Source organism: Tursiops truncatus, chromosome 20, assembly GCF_011762595.2.
Source record: "Tursiops truncatus isolate mTurTru1 chromosome 20, mTurTru1.mat.Y, whole genome shotgun sequence".
Classification (NCBI taxonomy): Eukaryota; Metazoa; Chordata; class Mammalia; order Artiodactyla; family Delphinidae; genus Tursiops; species Tursiops truncatus.
The window spans coordinates 6,678,652-6,705,196 of record NC_047053.1 but is presented as its reverse complement, the minus strand read 5'-3'; the positions used below and the strand labels follow the sequence as shown (position 1 = coordinate 6,705,196).

The window sequence follows — 26,545 nt, the reverse complement described above, 5'->3', positions numbered from 1 at the left end:
ATTTGTTGTAAAGGAAATGAACAGTAATTTATGAATTACGTATATATAAAGCATTTTTAGAGTATAATTATTTTCTTGAAAATCACGTATAGAAAGTTACTCTTTCTACATTGAATTGAATGATTTAATTTTAAATATTTATTTATTTATTGCCGCGCTGTGCGGCTCGCAGGATCGCAGTTCCCTGACCAGTGATTGAACCCAGGCCACGGCAGTGCAAGCCCGGAATCCTAACCACTAGGCAACCAGGGAACTTCCAGTGATGTCTTTTTATTTACAGTTTTTAAAAAGACCTGGTGCATTCCTGACAGCTTTTTATTCTGATGACAGACACATCCCCCTCATGCCCACAGCAAAATACATCTTGCTCTGCTGTGGAAGACAGGGAGAAATCAGAGCGAGCAGAAATTCACTTTGCAGATGTGTTTTCCAGGGTGATCTGAGGGCTGGCCTCCTTCCCTGGCAGGGTAGTCATGCAATACTCTGTAGGCCCACTGAGTGGCACTACTGTCTCTTGAATAGACACTGGTGGGGCCTCCTGGTCTCAGGGAGATACTCACAGACTGGACGTGCAGCTGGAGGTCATTATTTTCCTGCCGCAGGGACACCATTTTCTCCTCCAGTTCCTTCCGATGAGCCTCAGCTGTGGCCAGTTCTTCGTTGGCTCTCTCAGATTCTTCCTTCATGGTGGCCGTCTCCTTCTCGGCCTCTGCACTCTTCATCAGGGGCTTGATCTTGAAGAACAGGTTCATCCAGGGCCAGTGCTTGACGTTCATAAACATCAGATGTTGTGCTGGATGCAGAAGATGGAGTCCCTGTGCATCGTTAGGACTGGGGTTAATGGGCCATAGCAAGGCCCAGTCTCCGCTCACCTGCCCCCCAGGCCCCATGACCTTCACCTTTCCCATCCAGGTGGGAAGGAGGGACAGCCAAGCTGTGCAGATCCTAGGGACTCCAGAGTCCCTTCTGCAAATGAAAAGCGGAGGAAACAGCACATGCAAATCTGGGAGGTGAGCGAGGGTCCAGGGCCACTGAGGGTCTCCCATCCACCTGGCCTCCACCCCCACTACCCTACTGAAAATGCTCAGCGTAAGGTTGTCAGTGGCCTCCAATTACCATGTGATGAGCTGCTTTCATTCCCGTTTTATTGGGTCTTTCTCCCACATTTGAGTTGTTAACTCTCACCTTTTTTTTTTATGAATTTTTATTGGAGTATCGTTGATTTACAATGTTGTGTTAGTTTCTGCTGTATAGCAAAGTGAATCAGTTATGCATATACATATATCCACTCTTTTTTAGATTCTTTTCCCATATAGGTCATGACAGAGTACTGAGTAGAGTTCCCCATGCTATATAGTAGGTTCTTATTATCTATTTTATAATATATAGTAGTGTGTATATGTCAATCCCAATCCTTTTGCCCTTGATTCCCTGATAAAACAGTTTTCCTGTTTCGCTGTGTTTAGCCATATGGGCTCCTGCTTCCTGCTGAAGTGTTGGTGTCCACCTAGGACCTGTCTCCAGCCCACTGGTCACCTCCCAGACTCTTGCCTTTCTAGGACTGATCTTTTTTCCGAACTTAGACTGTAGCCTACGTCCCAGTGACACAGACACTGTTTCCTAATCTTCATCCTCCACAGCTTCGTATCGAACTCACGTGAACCTGAAAACTCGCTTTTCTTTCCATTAAACTGGTCCCTTCTCTGAGATTTTTTTCGTTTCCATGCTGGCTTCCTTTCCCTTCGCCGGGACAGATGCCCGGGAGGTATTCTTGATTAATATGTAATGGTGGCGTGTTATGGCGATGACAACGGTAGAGCCGTATGGGATGTCGGGGAATCGGGACAAGGTGCTTCCATCAAATTCCCCTCTCCCTGACATTCCCACACAGGACCAGCCATCAGAGCTGCTGTTCCTCCTGTGGAATTACTGAAGGCCTAAGGCCCTTCAACCTTTCTTCAGTGCCTCCCCTCCTCTCCCCCATGATCTGTTTCCTAATTCAGGTCCTTGTCATCTTTTATTTGGACTTCTGTTACAGCCTGGTCTTGGCCCCTCTTGTGCTCTCAGGCCTGCTCTTCTTGTAGCTGCCAGAGCAACCTCTCAGTGTGTGTATGTGTGTGTGTGTGTGTGTGTGTGTGTGTGTGTGTGTGTGTGAGTGTTTGGCCGTGCCGTGCAGCACACGGGATCTTAGTTCCCCGACCAGGGATCGAACCCATGGTCCCTGCCGTGGAAGCGTGGAGTCTTAACCACTGGACCACCAGGGAAGTCCCCCAGAGTGACTGCTCTGAGCTATAAACCTGATCCTCTCACTCGTCTCCTCCATGGCTCCTCATCAACTAGAAGATTTAACCTGGGCTCTTTAACGTGTCATGTGGGGACCTCCATGCCTCGCCCCAGGCATGTGACCTGCTTGTCGGTCTCCTTCCCCCCAGGCCACCTTTTCTCAGGCCATGCAAAGCCTCCTTCAGAAAGTTCTTTCTTGCTGACCCCTTCACGCCAACCCCAACGAGTCCCCCCCGCCCCGAATATAACTGACATTGCGCTTGTCATAGGCATTAAAGCTAGCCACGCACGTGTCTGCTTTCTGCTCCTCTATGGGTTCCTGGAGGCCAGGGCTCATTTCTGCATCCCCAGTGCCAAGCAGAGGCCCTAGCACAGAACTGCAGCTCAGTAAATGTGGGTTAAAGGGGTGACCGAGTAAATTAATATCCCCAGACAAGGGCAGGAAGCCATAGTCAGCTCCAAGGAAGAGGGCGGGGAGGTGAGGGTCTGCGTCACCTCCTCTTCATAATCTTTTTTTTTTTTTTTTTTGCTGCGGTACGCGGGCGTCTCACTGTTGTGGCCTCTCCCGTTGCGGAGCACAGGCTCCGGACGCGCAGGCTCAGCGGCCATGGCTCACGGGCCCAGCCGCTCCGCGGCATGTGGGATCTTCCCGGACCGGGGCATGAACCCGTGTCCCCTGCATCGGCAGGCGGACTCTCAACCACTGAGCCACCAGAGAAGCCCCCACTCATATATTTTGGTCTACCTCTTTAATCATGAACTGACAGAGTTTATTTAAATTCACCTACAACTATTGTTGTAGTGCTATCTACCAGCATTTAAAAAACATTGAGGTGTAATTGGCATGTTAACATTTTACTAGTTTCAGCTGTACAACGTATTGATTCGATATTTGTATATATTGTGAGATGATCACCAAAATAAGTGTGGTTAACCTCCGTCCGTCCACATACATAGTTACAATTGTTTTGTTCCTGTGATGGGACCTGTTTCAAATGCTTTACATGTACTGGCTTATTTAATCCTCAACAGCCCTCTAAGGCGGGTTAAATATTTACAAAATGAGTCAACACTTTATAAGCGCTCACTCAATAAATAAATGAATTAATAACTAAGCGAATGCCTAAAGAAAATGCCATTTTAATCCTCCTTTTATAGACCAGAAAGCTGAAGGACTCAGCTGTGGTCCCTTGGGCAGTAGTAGGTGGAGCTGGGATCTTTTCTTTGATCATCTAATTCCTCTGCTCTCCTGTAACATTGCTGAAGCAGGACCTTGATGCCAGAAGCCCAGCCTTTGGGATTCAACAGCTTGGCTGATGAGAGAGCTGCCTCGTAGCCACAGTCTGTGTGACGGTTTGTTCTTTCCTTTGTGACAAATGGCCCTGAAACTCAGCCATATCTGTGCATCCAGGATTGTTGACGGTTAAAGGTCTGCTGTACCACATGGTGTTCTCTGTCTATATATCTGGTCTCTGACTCTCAGCTTTCTCATTTATAAAATGGAGATGATTATGTTTTTCTTGCAGTGAACTGCTGTAAACAGTAGAGCTAACATAATAATGGGACTGCATTAGGCTCAGAAAACAGTTGTTATTGATGCTGTTTTTATTCTAGAACACCTAAGCTGATTATTTGTCAAATATAGTGGCTCTTCACTTTGGGGAGAAAGGTTTTTAAGAATCTTATGAAAGGTATGGATTTAATGCACCTATATATGTACATAACATTTTGGATATAATTTCATAGTAGGAATGCCAGATAAAATATGCCCAGGCTGCCCAGTTGAATTTGAATTTCAGAGAAACAGTAAATACTTTTTTTTTTTAGTATAAGTATATCCCAAATATTGCATGGGTCATATTTATACTAAGAAATGTTTCACTGTCTCATCTGAAATTCGAATTTAATGGGGTGTCTCGTGGTTTTAATTTGCTAAATCAGGCAGCCCTATTTCATAGACTGAGAAGTGATAAAGGCTATCATGATCCTGTCCCCAGGGAAACACACACGCACGTGCACACAGACACATGTACACCCATACCCACACCCACAGAACTTTGCATACATTTCAGGGAGTCCTGCTCTGAGGGATTCTCACTCACCAGGAGTCTTGGGAATCAGACATCGCACAAAGTGAGGACGGGTGCTTCTTAAATTGGCCATCAATTTGTTTAAATTTTCCTGGGACACAAACCAGAAGAAGCACATTTACCTTAGCAAACGCCATTGCACTGGGCAGAAATACAACCGAATGTGGAAGTTGCCAAAAAACAAACCCTGAACACAGTGGACACAGTCTGGAAAGAGGAGCCCTTCTTCTTCCCGCCCTTCTTGCTCACCCTGGCGTCGCCTGGAGACGGACACAGAGGGTGTGTCTGGTGAGTCCTGAGGACATAGTGGTGGCCTTTCCTACCCACCTGCCCCACCAGTTTTATTGAGATGTAACTGACATATAACACTGTATATGTTTAAGGTGTACAACATAATGATTTGATATATGTATATATTGCAGAATGATCACAGCATTAAGTCTACTTAACATCTATCCCTTCACTTACAGTTTCTTTTTCTTATGATGAGAGCTTTTAAGCTCTACTCTCTTAGCAACTTTCAAATATACAGCACAGTGTAATTAACTACAGTTACCATGCTGTACTTTACAACCACAGAACTTACTTATGTCATAACTGGAAGTTTGTACCTTTTAACCCCTTTCCCCCAGTTCTCCCACCTCTCACCCGCCACCTCTGGCAACCACAGATCTGATCTCTGTTTCTATGAGTTTGGTTTTTTAAGATTCCACATATACATGAGATTATACAGGATCTGTCTTTCTGTGTCTGATTTATTTCACAGAGCATAATGCCCTCAAGGTCCATTGTTGCCAATGGCAAGATTTCATTCTTTTCTGTGGCTGAATAATATTCCATTATATATGACCTTTTCTTTATCCATTTATCCATCAATGGACACTTAGATCATTTCCATGTCTTGGCTATTCTAAATAATGCTGCAATGCACATGGGGGTATCTCTTTGGGATAGTCATTTCATTTCCTTTGGGTATATACCCAGAAGTGGAGTTGCTGGATCATATGGTAGTTCTATTTTTAATTTTTAAAGGAATCTCCATACTGTTTTCTGTAGTGGCTTCACAAATTTACATCTCCACTAACAGTGTACCGTTTTGTCAGTGGTGGCCTTTCTAAACCACTTCCTCCAAACCCTGAAGTGAGAGTTTGGTTTTCTTTTGACGTAGGAGAGCTGAGGGTTTTTTGGTTTGTTCATTTCTGTATTCTGCTTCTTAAAATTCCTCCAAACTACTCAGATTTGGGGACACTGATTTTTATCACTGTGGGAACGGAGTGGGGTGGGATATGGGTGGCATTTAACTGGGAGTATAATTTAGGCTCTCTGTATCCAAGGAGAATCTTTTCCTTTAGACATCAGACATGAAATCCAACTGAATAGTTGGCAAGATTGAGATGTTCCTCTTGGTGAGTGTGGTTTCTTTCATGAGTGTCCCTTTTAAAAATTCTTGAGTCCCTGTTTATCTCTTCATGAGGAAGTAACTGAAAGTAATAACAACTGAAGTTTCTCAGAATATTCTACAAGTCCATTTTTTTCTTGTCTAAAAGGAACAGCCCAACTTAATGAGGCATCAGTGATATTGGGTCTACTTTTTCTGAATGGCTCAATTTCAGATTTATCTTCTGATATGTAATCAAGATTCAGCCCTTGGGGAAATTTCATGTCTCATTTCCCCTACCCTCCTCTCACTCCACCCTTTTGTCCCCAGGGTCTAGCATGACCATGTGTTTGGGGGGGGGGAGGAGAGGCAGGAGAGCCACTTCCCCAGGTTCATGCCTACACAGGAACTTACGTTTAGAGTCCTGGCATCATTGCTAAGTCAGGTTATGCAATACAGTTATAGAGATGCCCTAATTAGATTTGAAGACGATGGTGTTCATCATTCAAGTTTAAAGTTATGCCCATCTTTATATTATACTGCCCAATACACTAGACATTAATTGTAAAAAATTATCTAATGAATGATTATATTGCATGAATTAAAAGCATTAATCTGTTAAATTAATGCATTTAAAATAGTCCATAATTTTTAAACCTTATTCTGGAAATTACTTTAAAAATATATAGGTAATCTTAACAAGTGATACTGGCTTGTGCAGCCATTTGGGAAAATGGTCTGGAAGTTCCTCCAAAAGTTAAACATAGAGTTACCATATGATTCAGTAGTTCCATCCCTAGGTATGTACCCCAAAGCATTAACAATATCCACATAGAAACTTCTATAAAATGTTCATAGCAGCATTATTCATAGTACCCAAAAGTAGAGAAAACATAAAGGTCCATCAACTGATGAGTGGATAGACAAAACTGTGTTAAGATCCACGCAGTGGAATATTATTCACCTATAAAAAGAAATGAATTGCTGACACTTGCTGCAACATGGACGCCTGAAGAACGTTAAGCTAAGTGAAAGAAGCCAGACACAAAAGACCATACAGTGTATGATTCCACTTACATGAAACATCCAGCATGGGCAAATTCATAGAGACAGAAAGTAGTTTGGCAACTGCCACAAGCTGGGAAGGAGGCAGGTGGAAAGTGACTGCTAAAGGGTTACTGGTGTGATGAAAATGTTCTGCAATTACGTACTGGTAATGGTTGCACAACCCATAAATATACCAAAAACCGCTGAATTTTTTTTTTTGATAAATTTATTTATTTTATTTTTGGCTGTGTTGGGTCTTCGTTGCTGTGCACGGGCTTTCACTAGCTGTGGTGAGCGGGGACTCCTCTTTATGGTGGTGCGTGGGCTTCTCATTGCGGTGGCTTCTCTCCTTGCGGAGCACGGGCTCTAGAGCGCAGGCTCAGTAGCTGTGGCGCAGGGGCTTAGTTGCTCCACGGCATGTGGGATCTTCCCGGACCAGGGCTCAAACCCGTGTCCCCTGCATTGGCAGGCGGATTCTTAACCACTGCACCACCAGGGAAGTCCCACCGCTGAATTTTTTAAAGGGTGAATTTTATGCTATATGAATTATATCTCAGTAAAAAAAAACCTATTAAAGAATGTGGTATTGGCTATTGTGTCCACTGGGAGGCCCTGTTCACCTCCGTAGAACCTAATCTCTTTAAAAAAATTTTTTTTTCAACTTAAAAACATTAATTTATTTTTTATTGAATGAAAATTTCTTTAAATTCTACAGTGCTTTACAATTTTCACAAGTTTCACAACGTGATTTCATATAATCTCATAATAACCCTTTTTCCCTCCCACCCTTGTATTGCCCCTCCCCCTTCCCTCTCCCCACTGGTAACCACTAGTTTGTTCTCTATATCTGTGAGTCTGCTTCTTAGTTGTTTTATTCACCAGTTGGTTATACTTTTTAGATTCCACATGTAAGTGATATCATACAGTATTTATCTTTCTCTGTCTGACTTATTTCACTTAGCATAATGCCCTCCAAGTCCATCCATGTTGCTGCAAATGGCAAAATTTCATTCTTTTCTATGGCTGAGTAATATTCCATTATATGTATATATATATATATATATCACATCTTCTTTATCCATTTATCTGGTGATGGACACTTAGGTTGCTTCCATACCTTGGCAATTGTAAATAATGCTGCTATGAATATTGGAGTGCCTGTATCTTTTCCAATTAGTGTTTTTGTTTTTTTTTGGATATATACCCAGGAGTGGAAATGCTGGGTCATATGGTTAGAGCTTGATCTCTTAAGGAAGAGGAAGAATAGAAGTAGGAGAAAGAAAAACAGAGATCAGAGACAGACAAATAAATCAAGCTCAACGTGAAGCTCATGTCCAGCTACTGGTTCTTCATGAGTTATGAGTAATTACACAGAGTTTCCACAGGGGGAATTAAAAAAAAATTTCACCTGCTTCTGCACCAGCATAGTTGGAAAAAAGGAAGGACAGCAGCTTCAGCGAAGACTTCTGGTACAGGCCGACCAGCGTCTCGTTCAGGGGTTCCTTGTTCTGGTCCAGCCACCCGGCAACGTTGTAGTCCACAGTGCCTGCGTAGTGGATCAGGGAGAAGTGGGCCTCAGCCTTGCCTTTGGCAGGCTTGGGCTTCTGGAAGTTGTTGGACTTGCCCAAGTGCTGGTTATACAGCTTGTTCTTGAAGGAGGTGTCTGTGGCCTTGGGGAACATGCACTCCTCTTCCAGGATGGAGAAGATGCCCATCGGCTGGAAGGAGGATAACAGACTATCCTCAGCATTTACTAGTACATCCCAATGACTCCGTCATCTGTAGGAGTCGAGGACAACTTCTTTGGTGCTGTCACTCTGTTACTAGGAACACTGGGATGTAAGTACTGTGAGAACAAGGCTGTTGGTCTGTTTGGTGCGATGACAGAACAGTGCTCGACATATGGTAGGTGCTAATTTAGTATTTGTTGAACAAAAGAGCATGGAATGAAATTGCATGTATATAAATGTAGCTCATTGTGAGGTAATAGAAAATATATATATTGGTCTCTGTCCCTGTTTCCTGGCACAGAGCTTCTGAAGCCTTTGTAATTTTCCTTAGTGATAAGGGTACTAGGGGCATCTGTTGTTCTGTTGAGGTGACTCTGGGTGCGCTCCTGGATGGGGACTGGTCACCAGAAAGACCAAGCCACGATTAGAAGCTTGGGATTTTCAGTCCTCTCCCCGCATCCTCCAGAGAGGGGAGAGGGGCTGGAAATGGAGTTAATGATCGATCGTGCCTACATGGGAAGCCTCCATAAAATCCCGATCGTAGGTGGTTCTGAGAGCTTCCGGGTTGGAGAACACATCCACATACCGATAGGGTGACACACGCCAGCCCGATGGGAACGGAAGCTCCTGCACTTGGGACCCTCCCTTGCCCCCTGTATCTCTTCATCTGGCTGTTCATCTGTATCCTTTATCATATCCTTTAATAAACTGGTAAACGTGAGTAAGTGTTTTCCTGAATTCTGTGAGCCCCTTTAGCAAATTAATTAAATCTGAGGACGGGGTTGTGCGAACGTTCGATTTGTAGCCCAGTAGGTCAGAGGTTGTAGGGCACCAGGGACCTACTGCTTGCACTTGGCATCTCTGGGTAGATAGTGTCCGAATTGACTTAAATTGTAGGACACCCAGCTGGTGTTGCAGAGAATTGCTTGTCGTTGTGAGGAAAAACCTCCACACATTTGGTGACCAGAAGTATCAAAAACGAAGCGTCTATGTGAGTGGTAAAGGAAGTTCACAGGAAAGAAACACGCAGTAGGAAAGAACTGGGTTTTTCCCTACGTAGGAAGGAAAAAAGCTGAGTTTTCGCCAACTTACTCACTTTTAGCAATAGATTTAGCAAAAATGTAAAGTTGGATACTTAGACATAAAATCACATGAGTAATAGTTTAAGCAATAAAATCTGGGTTTCTCAGTAGCCACCTTAGGAAGATAGGCTTCCAACATGACCAGTGCTCAAAATGTGATGGGAATTCCTTTTTAAAAATGTATGTCATCTGTTTGTTTTTTTTTTTTTTGGCTGCGTTGGGTCTTCGTTGCTGCACATGGGCTTTCTCTAGTTGCGGCGAGCGGGGGCTACTCTTTGTGGCCGTGCGTGGGCTTCTCTTGTTGTGGGGCATGGCCTCTAGGCACGCGGGCTTCTGTAGTTGTGGCACGCGGGCTCTAGAGCGCAGGCTCAGTAGTTGTGGCGCACGGGCTTGGTTGCTTCGCCGCGTGTGGGATCTTCCCGGACCAGGGCTCGAACCTGTGTCCCCTGCATCGGCAGGTGGATTCTTAACCACTGTGCCACCAGGGAAGCCCTTGCTTTTTTCATAGTAACATTCCTCCAGGAAGCCCACTGCTCCATGGTCCTCCTCCTGGGGTCTTTGGACAAGTCAGGTATGTATGAAATGCCCAGTCACCCCTGGGCTCCATGCACATTCTCAGGGGTAACTGAGCCCTGGGATGTTAATCACCCACGCACCTCTTTAAGTGTCTGAACAGATTCTGTGTGCTTTCCAAACATTTACCCTTTCTGCACAGGGAATTCAGCTATCTGAAGGCTCAGAGCCTGGGGGAGTGGGTTTAGGGGAGCCAATCCATTAGCAGAAAAGAGTTAGAGCAAAGAGGTGGTCGTCCAACCAAGGCGGAGCTGTCCCTGGAGAGCAGTGTTTCTTTACCTTCTCGAGGAGCTCCATGCAGGCGGCCAGGTCCGTCCGGAAGTCGATGAACTCCCACTCGATGCCCTCCTTCTTGTCCTCCTCCTGCTCCAGCACGAACATGTGGTGGTTGAAGAACTGCTGCAGCTTCTCATTGGTGAAGTTGATGCACAGCTGCTCCAGGCTGTTGAACTGGGTATTTCGAATACCAAAGAGTTGTAGTGAGTTTGGAAAATCCAATGGAGACTCAGCAAAGCAGACACAAAGCAGAAGGGTGCTTTGAGGCTTGTCATTGATGCAAACAACTCGCGTCAAGGATGTCAAAGCCGGGCTTCCCTAGTGGTGCAGTGGCTGAGAGTCCGCCTGCCGATGCAGGGGACACGGGTTCGTGCCCCGGTCCGGGAAGATCCCACATGCCACGGAGCGGCTGGGCCCATGAGCCATGGCCACTGAGCCTGTGCGTCCGGAGCCTGTGCTCCGCAACGGAAGAGGCCACAGCAGTGAGAGGCCCGCGTACCACAAAAAAAAAAAAAAAAAAAAAAAGATGTCAAAGCCAGCGATGTCCAAGACCCCAGTGAAGTACTGCCTGGGCTGCTTGGTGTCCAGCTGCTGGTTGATGCAGGTGACCATCCACAGGAACAGCTTCTCTTAGACAGCTTTGGCCAGAGCGCCCACAGAATTGGTCACCTTGAAAAAACGAACACCCACTCAACCTTCAAATTAATGTTTTTATGATTGTATTAAGTTGAAACAGACAAAGTTCACGTCTTGAAAGTCAAAAGCAGCTGGAGATTGGCAATTTCATATATTTCAGTCTAATATTACATCTGTCTTGAGACATCTGCTCCGTTCCATGAGGTCTATCCCATTTACAAAGATCGTTTTCTCCCAACCTTGGTTATAACACGTGACTCTAGCCCCGGCCACACCTAATTGAACCAGAGGTGGACATTTGGTCCAAGTTGGGCTAAACAGAGTGTCTCTCCTGAGAATTTGGAATTGGGATCAAAAGATGCTGGTCTCAGTCTCAGGGTGAGGCTGGAACCACAGAGATGTAAACTTGGGAGTTCTGGGGTGGCCATGGGCAGGAGAGGTTCCTAGGAACCTCTAGGAGAGGTTCCTAGAACACTAGGTGTTCTCCACCTAGTGAGAACACAACAGAGCAGGAGAGAGAAGACAGCCTGGAGCTGTCTTGCCAGAGAGGCTGCCTGGCTCTGGAGGGCTCTTCACTTCCTGGCTCCTGACCCTCATGGCACCCAAGGCACTCCTTGAGTTACCCCTGAGGCCTGAGAATGAATTCCCCCTTCATGGTGAGGCCAGTTTCATATGTGTTTCTGATTCCTGCAACCGAAAGAACTTTAGGATGGTGGTTAAAATAGCAAAATACGTGAGTCATTCGGATTCAGAGCATCTCCATTACCTGCTGGACATTTTGCCCTTTAGTGACATATTCGTTCCCAACCTTCACCCTTGGACAGCACAGGCCTTTCAGCATTTCTGCAGAATTCAGACCCATCAGGTACCCAGCTTTGTCAGCCACTGAAGGAGGAGGAGAAATGGTGTCACACAGACAGCAGCTGCTAAAACAGCCAATTAGGCCCTGGGTCCTCCTAGAAGTATTTTCTATAATCCTTTTGGACGTTTTTATGTTTTCCTACACGCCCCAGGCCTGGACTTGACTAATGGAGTTTCAACCCCATAATCCAGGGTCCTGGGTTTTCGAGAACTTTCACTTTGCCTTCTAGATACAATCTTTAGAAATAGGTTGATCTTGACTTACTGATATTTAAATTTCATTAAAAAACATATTGTTATGTAGTATTGTTGGAGTCTGATAATACAGCAACATGGTATATGAGTAAAGGAAGTACCATTTGGACAGTTAATATAAGTTCAGCACCTTCCTAATTTCTGCAAAGTGCCCTGCTAATAGCTGAGAGAGAAGTACGAAACCTTCACCCCACCTGCAAGTATTTGGAGATGGTCAAGCTCAGTTGAATATGGGCAATTTCATATAGTTCACTAGGAGTTCAGTTGACTTTGGGATGGACCGGGCTGCCTGCATTGAGCTCATAGAAAAGGTAGAGAAATGCTGCTTCCCAAGGACAGCTCCTCCTTGGTTGGGACCGTCACCTCATTGCTGGTTTGGGAGCCAAGATAATAAAAATCCAGGGCAGTGTTTGTGAAGGACTTAGTAAGAGACCAGTTGTGAGTTTTACTCTTTGCTCAAACCATCCCTTCTTCCTACTTTGCCCATTTACCATTATTCTTCTGGTTACTTAAACTTGAAAGCTTGGGGTGGTCCATCCTTCTTTTTCACCCCTGACATGCAGTGTTGAGAGAGGCATCTAGGTCCTGTTCATTTCACCTTAAAAATAGCTTGCATCTCTATGGTTTCTAAGACTGTAGAATAGTAAAGTAGCAAAGAGCCTGGGTTCAAATTTAGGCTTTGCTCCTTTATGCCTCAGTCTTGCCATCTGTCAACTGGGGGACAGTGACAGTACTTATGTTACTGGGTGGCTGTGAAGCAGTCCTGGTATACAGTAAGCACTCAGCAAACTCTGACTTGGGTGGGTAGCATCATCAGAGGAGCTCAGGCCCCGGTTACAGCCACCGTTTTCCCCTTTGCCAGGCTCTTTCTGCTTCTCAACACTGCACACGTGGCTGCCAGGGCTGGAAGAGGGTGTGGGACCAGGGCTGGAAGAGGGTGTGGGACCTTGCCGTGATACATATCCATATGGTCCGCCTGCGCTGAGGAGCCTGAGGCATTTTTTCCCTACATTCCACACTCTGGGTGAGCATGACTACAGATGGATTGATTCCAGGCTGTCACACATACTCCGCTGCTGCTTGGAGTGCCAGCGGCTTCTGGTGTCTATCACATACATTCTAAACCATTTATCCTCGCACTCAAGGCCTTTCCAAACTGAGGCCAAAATAATCGCTTTTTAATTCCCATCTCTTACAAATCCACTACACATATCGTCTTCTATAGCCAAAGTGGACCGCTCTCTGCTTCTCTGTCCCTATCACATCCCTTCCTTAGCCCCCTTGCTCATCATTTCTTCTGCTTAGACTGCCTGCCCCCCCACCTTTTAGGATCCTACCCATCTTTCAAAGTCCAAGTCAATGACCCCACCTCCCCCAGGAAGCCTTCCCTGACTACCCCAATCAATCAGAAGGGCTCCCTGCTCTGAACACGTTGAATTTTTCTCCTGTTACTTCCCGTGCACCATTGGGAGGACAATGCACCCGTGGGTGTACATTTCCTGTATAATCCCCTTCACTTGAGTGTGGGTGGAACCTGTGAATGTAATGAGATATCACTCCCAGGATGAGGTTACTAATCAGTTGACTTTGAGTTCATAACAAGGGAGACCATCCTGGACAAACCTAAGCGGATCAGGAGAGCCTTTATGGACAGTGATAAAGTCGTGTATATTTTCCTGGCCTTTAACTCATGGCTATCATTCCTTTTTATCAGCTGGGGTGCCAGACGCACTGCTTCATGCAGTGTGGGGATGTTATCAAAAGGTAGAATTATTAGGGATGAACCAGCCTTTGACTCTGGGAGCTTGTAAGATGAAGTGCTAGAGGCATGTGGCATGCAGGGTATATGGCGATGGGTCTGGCCGTCGGTCAGCCCCTACACTGCCCTCTACTCTGTTTCCAGGCCTGTTTGGGATGAAGGCAGAGGCAGGTGGTGAGGTCATTCAGGTGAGAGTCATGGGGAGGAAGATTTGTTCACCAGTCCTTGGTTCAGGGACAGTTCAACAGATGTAGGAGGCGGAAGAGACAGTGATAGGAGGGAGAAATTTATCTGCCACCTAAACGGGCAGCTAATTAATTCATTAATTTAGGTTAATTAATTTATTAACCTGAATTAATGGCTGCCTAACCAAGGTTCTTATTTTAGGCTCAGTGAGTAGGACAATATTCTGGATATTAATAATGATATGTAAGCACAGAAAGAAAGTGAAATTCATTCAACCATCATAAATGTCCACCCTAAAATAACAGGTAAACTGACGGTGAGAGATACTGGACAGAGATTATTCACTTATGAGATGATGCTCTTGTTTTCTAAGGAATCTCCACTAAATGATTCCTTGACCAAGTGAATGGACTTCCCCAGCGCATGTTCAAAAAGCTGTGGACAACCCAAATTCAGTTTGTATGGTTTTCCAAGAGCAGCTCTTGTGATGAACACAAGGTTTATCTCCTGTGGCCCAGTCCACACGGGAACGCAGGGGGAGAGGCAAACCTCTGTCCCGTTCCCAGATGTGGTACCTTCGGTGCCGTCTGGCTCTGCCTGCACTTCCCGCTGTTTCTGCTTGAATTTCACGTTCCCGCAGTGCATCATGGCGCCTGTGAGCTTGTAGATCCCAACTTCCTCCTCTGAGCTGAGGCCCAGGATGTCAGTGTCATTCTGGGAGTTAGAAGAAAAGGACAGCCGTCACAGCAGGCCTCAGGGACCCAAATGCTGCTTTTCCCCGGCATTTTGTATAGCACGTGAGACAGCATTTACCCCAGTAAGTGGATGACAGGTGGGGTATGACAAGTTAGGGCTTAAAAACCGTGTCTTAATTGAACATGTTTGTGTGGGTGGGTGAAGATTATGGGAAGAAAATGTGAATAATCTGATTTTAATCCTTTCCCACTGTGCATAGATGTGGGCACTGTTTTCTGGATGAGAACACTGGGAAACATTGTGTGATGCTGGGAGGATGTACTTTCACGGGCCCCATACCGGAGCTTGCGAACTTTGCATTGCAACCCAGGAATTACAGTGTAGTTCAGCATGGAGAGAATATAGCGCCGTAGACTATTAGAACTGGAAGGGAAGATATTTTTCAAATGAGAAAGGAGCTAGATAGGGGGCTAGGCCCTGAGAAATGGAATATTTCCTGCCATATCAGTAAACAAAGGATGTCACAGTCATCAGCGATTGCAGCCCTCCAACGATTGTGCCACCTAGCAGCCATCAAACGGCAGCCGCTCTCCGGGTGAGCCCTGAGGAAACTCAGGATGTGAAAACACGGGATACTGGCCCCAGATGGCTGAGGTGCATATCAAAGGAGTGATTTCGGTGAGCTCAGACTCTTGCATCTTCCCACACACAGAAAAGTGCTAAATTCCTTAACTTGGGATTGCTGGTTTTCTTTAACAGTAACCTTTTGATGTTCAGACTACCTGCCCTTTGTGGCAAAACTTCTGTATAACCTGGCTCCCCCCTCACCTCCTCGGGGCACTTCTCTCAGGGTTACTTGAGATGCTGCCTCCTGGGCTTGGAAGTCCTAAAAATTCCCACCAAATAAAACATAACTCTCAACTTTTAGGTTGCGAATATTTTTAAAGTCGACAGCACCATCCCTATGTTATCTCATTAAGTCCCTATGAGAACCTTATAGGTGTGCAGATTTTTTCCAAATTTCTGGGTGAAGAACTGAGGTTCTGAGGGACCTCCCTGCAGGGAGGATGTGATAAAAAGGGGATGGGAGCAACGCTGGGTCACTTCAAAGCCTATAGCAGATGCTGATTTGATTTTATAACCGCTTGTTCTGCCACAATGGTTTTAAACTGGAAAATCCTTCTCTGGGTATACGTATGATTGTGTAGCACGGTTTGCAGCCCAAGCCTAAGCAATGCCCAGGGGTGGAGTTGAAACATGTCTCGATGTGTCAGGTAAGCTGGCGGGACAGACCATGGTATTGAAGCGTGAGGCACTCTTGGGGTGGCGCCCCCTTGTGGAGGAGGGAGAGTCCACGCCAGGAGCTGACAGAGGGGAGGAGAGATTCCGAGGCCCTGAATTGTATCCCATCCCAGCTGATGCATATCTGTGTCCTAGGAACGGGCGGCTGCGGGAAACTAGAGAAAGAACTTTCTTTCGCTAAGTGCTGAAAGGAAGCAGGTGAGAGCGCGACTGCGTGGGAGCCTTCTGGAGAACGCAGTCACTCGGAGGCAACAATCCCCCTCCGTCTGGCCGTAAACCATCACCCTGGAGAAGCTCCGTGGGAGGAAGGAGCAACAGAAGCCCTGACGGCAGGGATCTCTGGTGAGGACCTGAGATACTCTGGGGACTTTGAGAATTCCTTAGGAGGGCCTTTCGGGGGGGTGGGGGAGGGTGGCTGGAGGCCTTGTATCCGTCACTAACCCTCCTCCCCAGCTGGTAAAGACTGGAGAAAGCTGGTTAAGAATATATAATAGCCAGACTAATGTAAAATGAAGTTTGTTTGACCATGAACATTTTCTCCTTGCCTTAAAACAATTAGCATCACCTGGAAATGTCACAGAATGAAGGCCAGGGAGCTGGGCCCTGGGCAGGAGCCCCTGGGGTGTTGGACGAGACTGCTTTCCAAAAGCTTTTAGAGCTTCTGTGAGGGCAGAGCCAGCAGGGGTAGAGATTAATTGCGCTGAGATGGGTGTATTTTCGTTAAAAATGCAAGTTCTGGGGTTGGGCAGATCTGGGTTCCGACTGTCGTTTACAAACTGTCTTCGAGCAAATTGTGTGTTTTTTTTCCTAAGACTCAGCTTCTACCTTTATGAAACGGGGGTAACGGTGGTGCTGATGCCAGAGGTTTCGTTGAGGCAAAGCTCTTTTCTCAGTTCCCAGCGCGCGTAAGTGCTCAATGCACTTAGTTAATATTATAGTTATTGACCCTGGAGATACTCCCCAGAGCTAAAGGCCAGAGGCCTGACAGGTGTGTGAGCCCGAGGTGGCAGGTAGCCGGAGGAATGGAACGGCTGCTGCAGGGCGGGACTCTTTTTCTCCTGCGTTAGACTTTCCTGTGTTTTCTAGATTTTCTTAAAGAACCATGTAGATGGTTTTGTACCCTGAAACCTTCCAACGAAACCTTTAAAGACCTTATCCATGCAAACATTTACTCTAAAAAGCTGGCGAGTGGAACTGAAGGCCTATTTTGGAGAACTTTCTGTATTCCCATTTCTGGAATCTTCTGAAATGGAACCAAGTGGGGGAGGGGTGTGATCTGTACTAATTCTCTGAGCTCTTGGGTCTAATCGCTGAGCATCCCTGCATCCCAGCTGCCTCCTGAGATCATGGGTACCTCTCAGTTCATAAATTCAACAATTCCTTACTTAAGTAAATAAACACACAAAATACATCAGTGGCCAACAGTTCCTCACTGTCGTCAATAGTGGCCACGGTGACCTCTCCTTGGCTCACAAAGGGGACGTCAAAGGGGTAGGTTAAAATGAGAAGCAGGTCTGTGAAGCAGAAGGATCCCTTTAGCATCTTATGCACAACTGACTCTACGTTTTTTTCCAATGTGATCGATTTGGAAGATGAGAATGAAAACCAAGGAACTTACCGATAAGTTCCGGCTTCTTGTTTGACATGATTTGGTAAAAAATATGATAGCTTCTCTCACGGGATAACTGAAATGTCACCCTGGATTTTTCTAAGAGATCTGAGGTAACAAAAAACGATGTGATTTTAGGGTCCCCAGGAGATGCCTCTGTGGCCAAGTCCAAGGTGCCAGATAGAGTGTTTGGACTCACAGGTTTCAATGTCTGCTGACGCCAGCTTTCCTGTGGCCCCAAAGTGAATGCGAATGAGCTTCCCCCGTCCAAAGACAGATTGAAAAACACAGTTATTTTCTTTATATGGTACTGTAGCCAGCTTCCGTTAGGTACTACTGAGGATGGGTGGGATGTGTCGGGTCGCGGAGGAGGTGATGCCAGAAGCATGAGGACTTTCCTCCTCTCTGTTTGCTTGGCATCTGGTCCCCACGCCGGCTCAGCTAAGACTCACGTAGCTCTGCCCAAAGCACCTGGCCCTGTTCCTACAGCTCTGAGGATGCCTGCAGGCTCCCTCTCAGGTCTCTGTTCGGGACTACCTCGCACCTGTCTGTCTCCTTGGTCTTTATCCCGCTCAAACTCTTTATAACACCTTTGAACTGACAACCTGGTTGGACTATCTGACTTTTTTTTTGCCTCTGAATGTTACTTCTGAGATTTCTTGCCTCAGTTTTCCTTACTACTTACTACATGCAAACCTAGCTCCCAGGCCAGGCCTCCTGGCTCCCAAAAGACCCACTCAGCCCTTGGGTTCCCCCAATCTCGGGGAGTGAGAGGTGAAATTATACATAGCATATGTGTGCGTGTGTATACTCCCTTCTTACATCACCCGCTTAATTGGTCGCTACCACCCTGTGAGCCAATATGAGGGCAAAAATATTGCCTTGCTTGTTCACCCGCAGACCCTGGAATGTAGTACGTACTCAGTAGTTTTCTCAGTATTTTCTGAATGAAGCCTAAGAAGAATTAATGAAGAATTAATGAAGGACCAGTGGAGGTTTATGTGAATTATGTGTTCGCTCTTCAGGAGTTCTAGCTGCTGAATGGAAATGCCTCTGGGTACCTGCTCTACTGGCCGGTGAAATTAGATAGGAGACTGGATACTTGTTTATTTGCCAGTGTCGGAAGGAAATGCCTCTTTGGTTGAGCTAAACCTAAGTGAAACGTTGAAGGATGGGACGTATCCTTCAATATCTCTAGTATCAACTTCTTCCCAAGTTTTGAGCTCTGCTGCCTCTACCAGGTTTTCCCTCCTCCCAGCACCCCCTGACCTGGAGAAGGTCAGAGCTGCTATACTAACTTCACACTATGTTTTTCATGGTTAATAAGTCAGTGGATACTGTTCAACGGACTTAGGTATTTTAAAATGCTTCCACCTGAAGAGACCAATTTTAGCACAGAGAAGTCATTTTGTACTTGTGGAATTTGAATCTGGAATCATTGTACCTTCAGGATGCTCTGAGGCGATGCTGGTTAGTTAGGGAAGGACAGCTAAATCTTCCTTCGGCTGGGAACAAGACAAAATGTTCTTTGAAGGGTTATCAGAATATCCCAGTATAGTCAGTCTACTTGGGGGTAGACTAAGGCCAGGTATATCCTAGTTTATGTGGCCATTTTTCATATGCAGCATTGGAGGAGAGGGTTTTCTTTCTGGGGGTCATTGACAATTGGACTGAGTCTTACGCATCTCGAGGAGTTGTCGTTCCTCACGGTCTTGGCCTTTCTAAAGGCCTCGAGGAGGGGGTTGGCCTGGATGATCTGGTCTTCCAGGGTTCCCTAATAATAAGTGAGAAGAGGAAAAGAGAGGACTTTGGACGTCTTCTGAAGTAACTTCCCAGTGACTCAAAAGTGTGGATGCTCTGGGAAGGGCCCAGGGAGGGATGTCGCCCGGCTCAGGCTGGTGGCAGGTACAGTTGTGCTGAGTACCCACAGGCCCATCCCCACCCCACCCAAGGAGGCTTCAAGGTCCCATCGTAGAAGGGGTCTTAGCACAGCATCAAAGTGGCTTCTGGCCACACCAGATTCCAGGTTGGAGCACTACCTGCTACATCTCAATCTCCCAGACGGCCTTTCTTCTCTGATAACATTTTATTATAAATCATGGATTTGTAAAATATAGACCTCTGTTCCTGCATGCACCAGGACCCATTTATATAGATATTCGGGTTCAGAAGTAGAAATAGACGGTGAGCAATGAAAGTGACCCATATGATAGAAACAGTGGTTCTCAAAAAAATTTTTAAGTTGCATAAAATATTTTGTGAAAATTATTACGTAGAAATCCACTTATAGAAAGCAGAGTTTTCACCTTCCCCCCCTTCCCCACATGAGTGCTTGCCTTTCTGACGTCAGAGCTGTCCAGCCCAGTGGTTCTCGAAGTGTGATCCCTGGACCGGCAGCATGAACAATGGGAACACGACAGAAATGCAAAATGCCAGGATTTTGAACATGAGATAGGAATTTCAGTCAGAAATTCTGGGCCTGGGGACCAGCCATCGGTTGTTAACGAGCCCTCCTGGTGATTCTGATGTGCACTCCAGCTTGAGAACCACTGGCCTAAACCATTCCTTCTCCAAAGGAGGATGTGGAGTTGCTCAAGGTCACTCGGCTGTTGTTGATGGAGCTGGTGCTAGAGCCTGAGTCCACAAGGTGGAGCCATTTCCCGCCTTGCCCCGTAAACACCCCCTGGGGCAGGACCTCGTGCTGTGCATCTCTGCTGGTCACAAAGCCCTGCAAACACTTGGTGCTCACCTGGGAGTTAAGGTATACTTATTCCAGCAAGCCTTCCAGGTGCAGGAAGCTGCTCACCTGCATCTTGCCCGGCCGCTGCTCCTTCCTCTTCTCCCCAGTGACCGCAATTGTTGCAAAGTACTGGACGACACGCTGGGTGTTCACTGTCTTCCCAGCCCCGGATTTTCCGCTGTTGATTTAAAAGTAAGTGAGAGGGACTTCCCTGGTGGTCCAGCGGTAAAGAATCCGGCTTGCAATGCAAGGGACGCAGGTTCGATCCCTGGCCAGGGAACTAAGATCCCACATGCCGTGGGGCAGCCAAGCCCGCACGCCATAACTACTGAGCTTGCACGCCTCAATTAGAGCCCACGTGCCACAACTACAGAGCCCACGCACTCTGGAGCCTGCGTGCCACAACTAGAGAAGAGGAAACCCGCACGCCACAACTAGAGAGAAGCCTGTGCGCCACAACGAAGAGCCCACGTGCCCCAACAAAAGATCCCGAGTGCTGCAACTAAGACCCGATGCACCCAAAAATAAATAAAATAAAGTAAAATAAAATAAAGTGAGATACACAAACATAGGGAACAGACTTGTAATTGCCAAGGGGACCAAGGAAAGGGGGAATGGAGGACAAATGGATTGAGAGTTTGGGATTAGTAGATGCAAACTATTATATATAGAATGCATAACCACCAAGGTCCTACTGCATTGCACAGGGAACTGTATTCAATACCTTGTGATAAAACGTAATGGAAAAGAATATGAAAAGGAATATATATAACTGAATCACTTTGCTGTACAGCAGAAACTAATACAGCATTGTAAACCAGCTATACTTCAATAAAATATTTTTTTTTTAAAAAGTAAGTGAGGTAAAGGAGAGCAGAAGGAATGGACAGCCCCTTCCAAGTCATCATGGCAAAAACAGTTTACTCACGTGACGAGGATGGACTTGTTGTCTCGATCTAGAAAAGCAGAAGGAAGCAGGATGGAGTAAATAAACAACATATAGGCAGGATATACAAATCAGGCAACATTGGGGGTAGACAGAGCCCATGAGTCCTAGTTCTGGCTTCGCCGTTAACTAGTGGTGTGATGATTTGGTCATGTCTAGTCTTCTCGGAGACAATTTGGGCAGATTTCCCAAATGCTGGATGTGTAACGTGGGCAGCATGGGAAGTGAACGGTGAGTCCCACAGTGTGAAAGTTATTCACGTTCACAGATCTTTACCTCCTCTCTAGCACTTTCTTATCTCCCTTTTCAACAAAGAAAGCAAGTCTCAGACTTAGAACTTGTAAGAAGCCACAGCTTCTGATTAGAATTTCTGGACACTGGTTTGTTGTCATTGCATTTTTCTGTCACCTTTACTTTCTACTTGTGGATAGTGACCGCGGTTTTCCATTGACAAGAGTGTTATAGGTTGAATTGTGTTCCCCCCAACAAATTAATATGTTGAGGCCCTAACTAACCCCCAGTACCTCAAAATGTGACCTTATTTGGAAATAGGGTCATGGCAGATGTAATTAGTTAAGATGAGGTCATACTGGGGTAGGTGGGCCCCTAATCCAATATGACTGGTGTCCTTATAAAAAGACAAATTTGGAGACAGATGAGAACACAATGTGAAGATGAAAGTGCAGATCAAGATGATGATTCTATAAGCCAAGAGATGCCAAAGCTGGCCAGCAAACCGTTGGAAGCTGGGAGCGTGGCCTGGAACACATTCTCCCTCTCGGCCCTCAGAAGGAACCAACCCTGCTGACACCTTAATCTCAGACTCCCAGGCTCCAGAGCTGTTGTCACAATGCATTTCTGTTGCTTAGGCCACCCAGTGTGTAGTACTTGGTTACGGCAGTCCTAAGAAACTAATACTACTAGTGATATTATTCTTCCTTTTTTTAAAAAAATAGTTTTCCTCCGGATCAAAGGGCAGATTTGTTCGGTTCCTATTTTATTTTTATTTTTGGCCACGCCGCGTGGCAAGGGGGGTCTTAGTTCCCTGAGCAGGTATCGAATCCGTGTCCCCTGCAGTGGAAGCACAGAGTCTTAACCATTGGACCGCCAGGGAAGTCCCTATTCTTCCTTTTTGAAATGGACGGAACTTCAGTCACTATAAGGAAAGATTTTAAATATGCAGAAATGGCCAGGATCGCGAATGTGAAATTGGCATGGCTGAAGTTTGGGCAACATTGCCCTGGATGACTTTTAAACATCTTCAGATCTCAGATACTTGCTTCTACTTCTTCTCTCTGCACCAAGTCAAATCAGGTGAAAGTTGAACAGACTGAAGTGATGTTAGGCATGACAGGGTGACGGTATTACCACACCTCTGCTATTTCATCCGCTATTCTGGGAATTTAAGGAGGAGAAAGAGGGAGCCTGAGAAAACAGGTGAAGGGAAGTTGCTGTGCCCGGTTCTCCAACTTTGCTTTCCTAAGTGGCTACTAATATAGTCTCTCTTCCAAGTGTGTTCATGTTGGGGGTTTCTTTGGAGGTGGGGGCAGCACATGTCCTTGTGCTCCACGTCCACCCCCAGAGAAGCATGTACTTAGCGTGGCTTCAAGAACCGTGACTGGTAATGGAAGATGCTGCGCCCCTGGCTTTCCATCCTGACATCCTCTGCATCTCCTGAGGTCACTTTGGTCATGGCACCATTTGGATGACCAAAGCCTGTAAAGGGCTCGAGTAATGAACTAAGAACCAGTACAGGTAAAGGACTTGAATACTTCACTAAAACTATTCTTTTTAATATGCATTAAAGAAATGACTCACCAGTCAGCATGAACTGATAGGTGTTGTCAGAGATGGAGAAGAGGTGGGGCGGGGCCTCCTGGCGCTTTTTGCCTCTGTAGGCCGTCACCACCTCGGGGTTGTACACAGGCAGCCGCTTGTAGGGGTTGATGGTGACATAGAAGAGGCCCGAGTAGGTCTGAGAAAATCAGAAAATTCAACCTATGGATGTTGATTTTACTCAGAGAAGGGAACGGAATAAAGAGAGGTTGAAGGGCACTCACATAGATCATCCAGGCTGCGTGAGGCTCTTTGAGGTTGTACAGCACTGCTGGCTCGTGCAGGTGGGTCATCATGGCCATGTCCTCGATCTTGTCAAATTTGGGAGGGTTCATGGGGAACACCTGTTCACTGTTCAGAGTGAGTGTCTGGATATTGAGAGGAAAATCACGTGATGAGTGGGAGAGCCGATGTGGTGAGCTGCCAGTGTGGTGAAAACGGTGAGATAGTGTGGTGAGATTACCCCATTACCGTGGCTAACTTTATGGATCATTTCTGTGCCCAGAGATGATCCGTAAATAACTGTTCCTGATAAATCTAAGTCTGGTCAAAGTGTGTAACCAATTCTGGTCTGATGCCCCCACGTCAGCGTGCCATTCTGTGTGCCAGAAGTGGGTTAGAGGTGTGCAACGTCAGAGAGCCCTTCAGCCTCAGGGTGGCCGGTGGGACTCAGCATGGCCAAGGCCACGGCAGCTTGCCTCTGTTTACCCCATTTGCTATGAGTGCTGCAATGAGGTCAAGCTTGGAATATTGGAAAAAACTCTTCCAGTGTATTCTGTGCATCTCCACCTCAATACCTCTGCTCATGTGGGTCCCTTTGTCTGGAATATATCTACATTGAAATTACATCTAGCAACCTGCAAAGCTCTTCTTAAGTGCCACCTCTTCCATGACCTGTTTCTGCTCTCCCCTGTCTTTTCAAGGCTTCCAGAATTCCTTGCACCGCTGCTCTAATAGTTAAAACACTTGGACTTGAAGCATGGTCCATGGCTGAACAGTATTTTGAGACTATTACCTAATTTTCCCCTCTCTGCTTTCCCTTCCCTTTAAGCATACAACTGGCACTCCATTACTCAGGAAAGGTAGAAAATAGGGCATAAAAGTAAGAGAGCCTGTAAGCCTTTCTAGCGTTTGTTTTCCAAAAGCCCAAATCCTTAGGAGAGCTTTGAGGGTTTTACCGAAAAGATAAAAGGGAGATTTGTTGATATGGACCAAATCTCTTGAGGAAAGGAAGCCCTTCTGCCCCACTGCCCTAAACTAGAGAGAGAGAGAGAGAGAGACCCAAAATAGCGTAAGGGAGATGGAATCTGTGTGTCCTGGAGATTCAGAAACTGGGGCTTGTTTCTTAGCACATCCTTCAGGGGGGCAGTGACACCCCACGTGGTATTACTGAAAACGTGGCATGGCTCTGGGGAGGGGACTCCAATAGTAACTCCAGAAAATTTATTTCCGGCCCTGTGAAAAGAGGCTGACACCAGAGGTTAAGTTTAATAATAACAATCATCATCATCATCATCATCTGTCTCGTATGCTTGAATTTGTGAACTGCGCTTCATACCCACCATGTACTCTTTTTTTAAAAAATTATTTTATTTATTTATTTTTGGCTGCGTTGGGTCTTCCTTGCTGCACACAGGCTTTTCTCCAGTTGTGGTGAGCGGTGCGCGGTCTTCTCATTGTCATGGCTTCTCTTGTTGCAGAGCACAGGCTCTAGAGCGCAGGCTCAGTAGTTGTGGCGCACGGGCTTAGTCGCTCCGCGGCATGTGGGATCTTCTGGGCCCAGGGATTGACCCCATGTCCCCTGCATCGGCAGGCAGATTCTTAACCTCTGTGCCACCAGGGAAGTCCCCATACCCACCGTGTACTCTTGATTCCTACACTAGATGATAAACTTTGGGGAAGCAGGACTGAGATGTGCTCACATTTGCAAAGTGATAGACACGGTGACCTAGACATGATGGGTGTCCAGTAAGTGTTGAATTGAATTGTGCTCTGTAATTCTCTGCATTAAATTAGGCATTGCCTCCGGAGCTCCCTCTGTAAGTCACTCTGCAGCCTAGAGAGTTCTATTCGGTATATTCGCCCATCCAGCAGCAATCTGTATCAGTCTCTCCCTTAAGCAGTCCAAACGCTTCCACCACCACCTTCCCCTTTCTCCAAAGCAAACATCATAAAAACTCTCAAAGCCCAAGTCCTCGAAGGAAAGAGCCAGAGCAGAGGTACGTGCCATGGCAGTTTTTACCTGCGGCTTCACTCAGAGGAGGTCAATGTGAGGCTTGTGCTATCTTCAGATTCCTGTGGACCAGCATGCAATTTCTACTATTCTACTCCAAAGGAAAAGGAGGATGCCCATGTTAGCAAGGACATCTGAGATCAACACTTACCCGGTCGTCGAGGGTCTTGACTGTGACTTTGTCATCTTCCTTGCTCTGTATCATACCTTTCACATAAAATTCCTTATCATCCACTGCAAAGCAAGCCTTCTTAGAATCAAATGGGCGATTTTGAGCCTCGATTCTCTCCTTCTCTGATTTCCGCGGGTAGGGAGCTGCTTCTCCAAAAATGACCATCTCCGCATCAGAGCTCGTGACTGCAGGGGCTGGGAAGACCAGGGCTGCTGAGTCTGGAGCTTTGGGGAGCTCCATCCTGTTATTTCCATTCAGACAGGGGGCCAGATTCAAAAGTTCCTGGGATTAACCTATGTTCTGAGGAATCCAGGACCTGGTATAGGGGCCTAGAGTGGGCAAGTGGGGGTGAGCTAAAGGGGATATTTTACTCCAAGAAAAAGGTTTGAGGGGACATCTCTTAGTCCAGCTCCAGGTGTGGAAGTCTAAACCAATCAGAGGAAGCCAAGCTGAGCCTAATAAACGAGGCCCCAGAAAATACTTCCTTAATCACACATCACATTTGAGCCTCATGATCTCCGTGGCATTCCCAGATCTTAAGGGTGTCTGAAAAGAATTATTGGAATGTTGATAATTCCTAGTAGAAAGTTCAGCTAGCCCAGTGAAAAGTAATGACTTGAACATAAAGTACTGCCACACTTGTTTAGCCAATTACGGGCAACAAGGTGATAGGAGACATTATGGCCTAGTGCAATGGTTCCAAACTTTAATATGCACCAGAATTACCTGGAGAGCTTGTTTAAACACAGGTTTCTGGGCCTCACCCCCAGAGCTTCTGATTCAGTAGGTATGGGATGTTGCCTGAGAATATGCATTTCTAGCAAGTTCCTAGGCAATGGAACTTGTGTGTGGTCC

At 46.2% G+C, this 26,545-nt stretch overlaps 1 pseudogene; it reads right to left on the bottom strand.

Annotated features, from left to right (window-relative positions):
• Window positions 1-25,930, bottom strand: part of LOC101323008 (myosin-13-like) — a 43,410-nt pseudogene extending 17,480 nt beyond the window's left edge.
• Window positions 25,931-26,545: the final 615 nt, after the last annotated feature.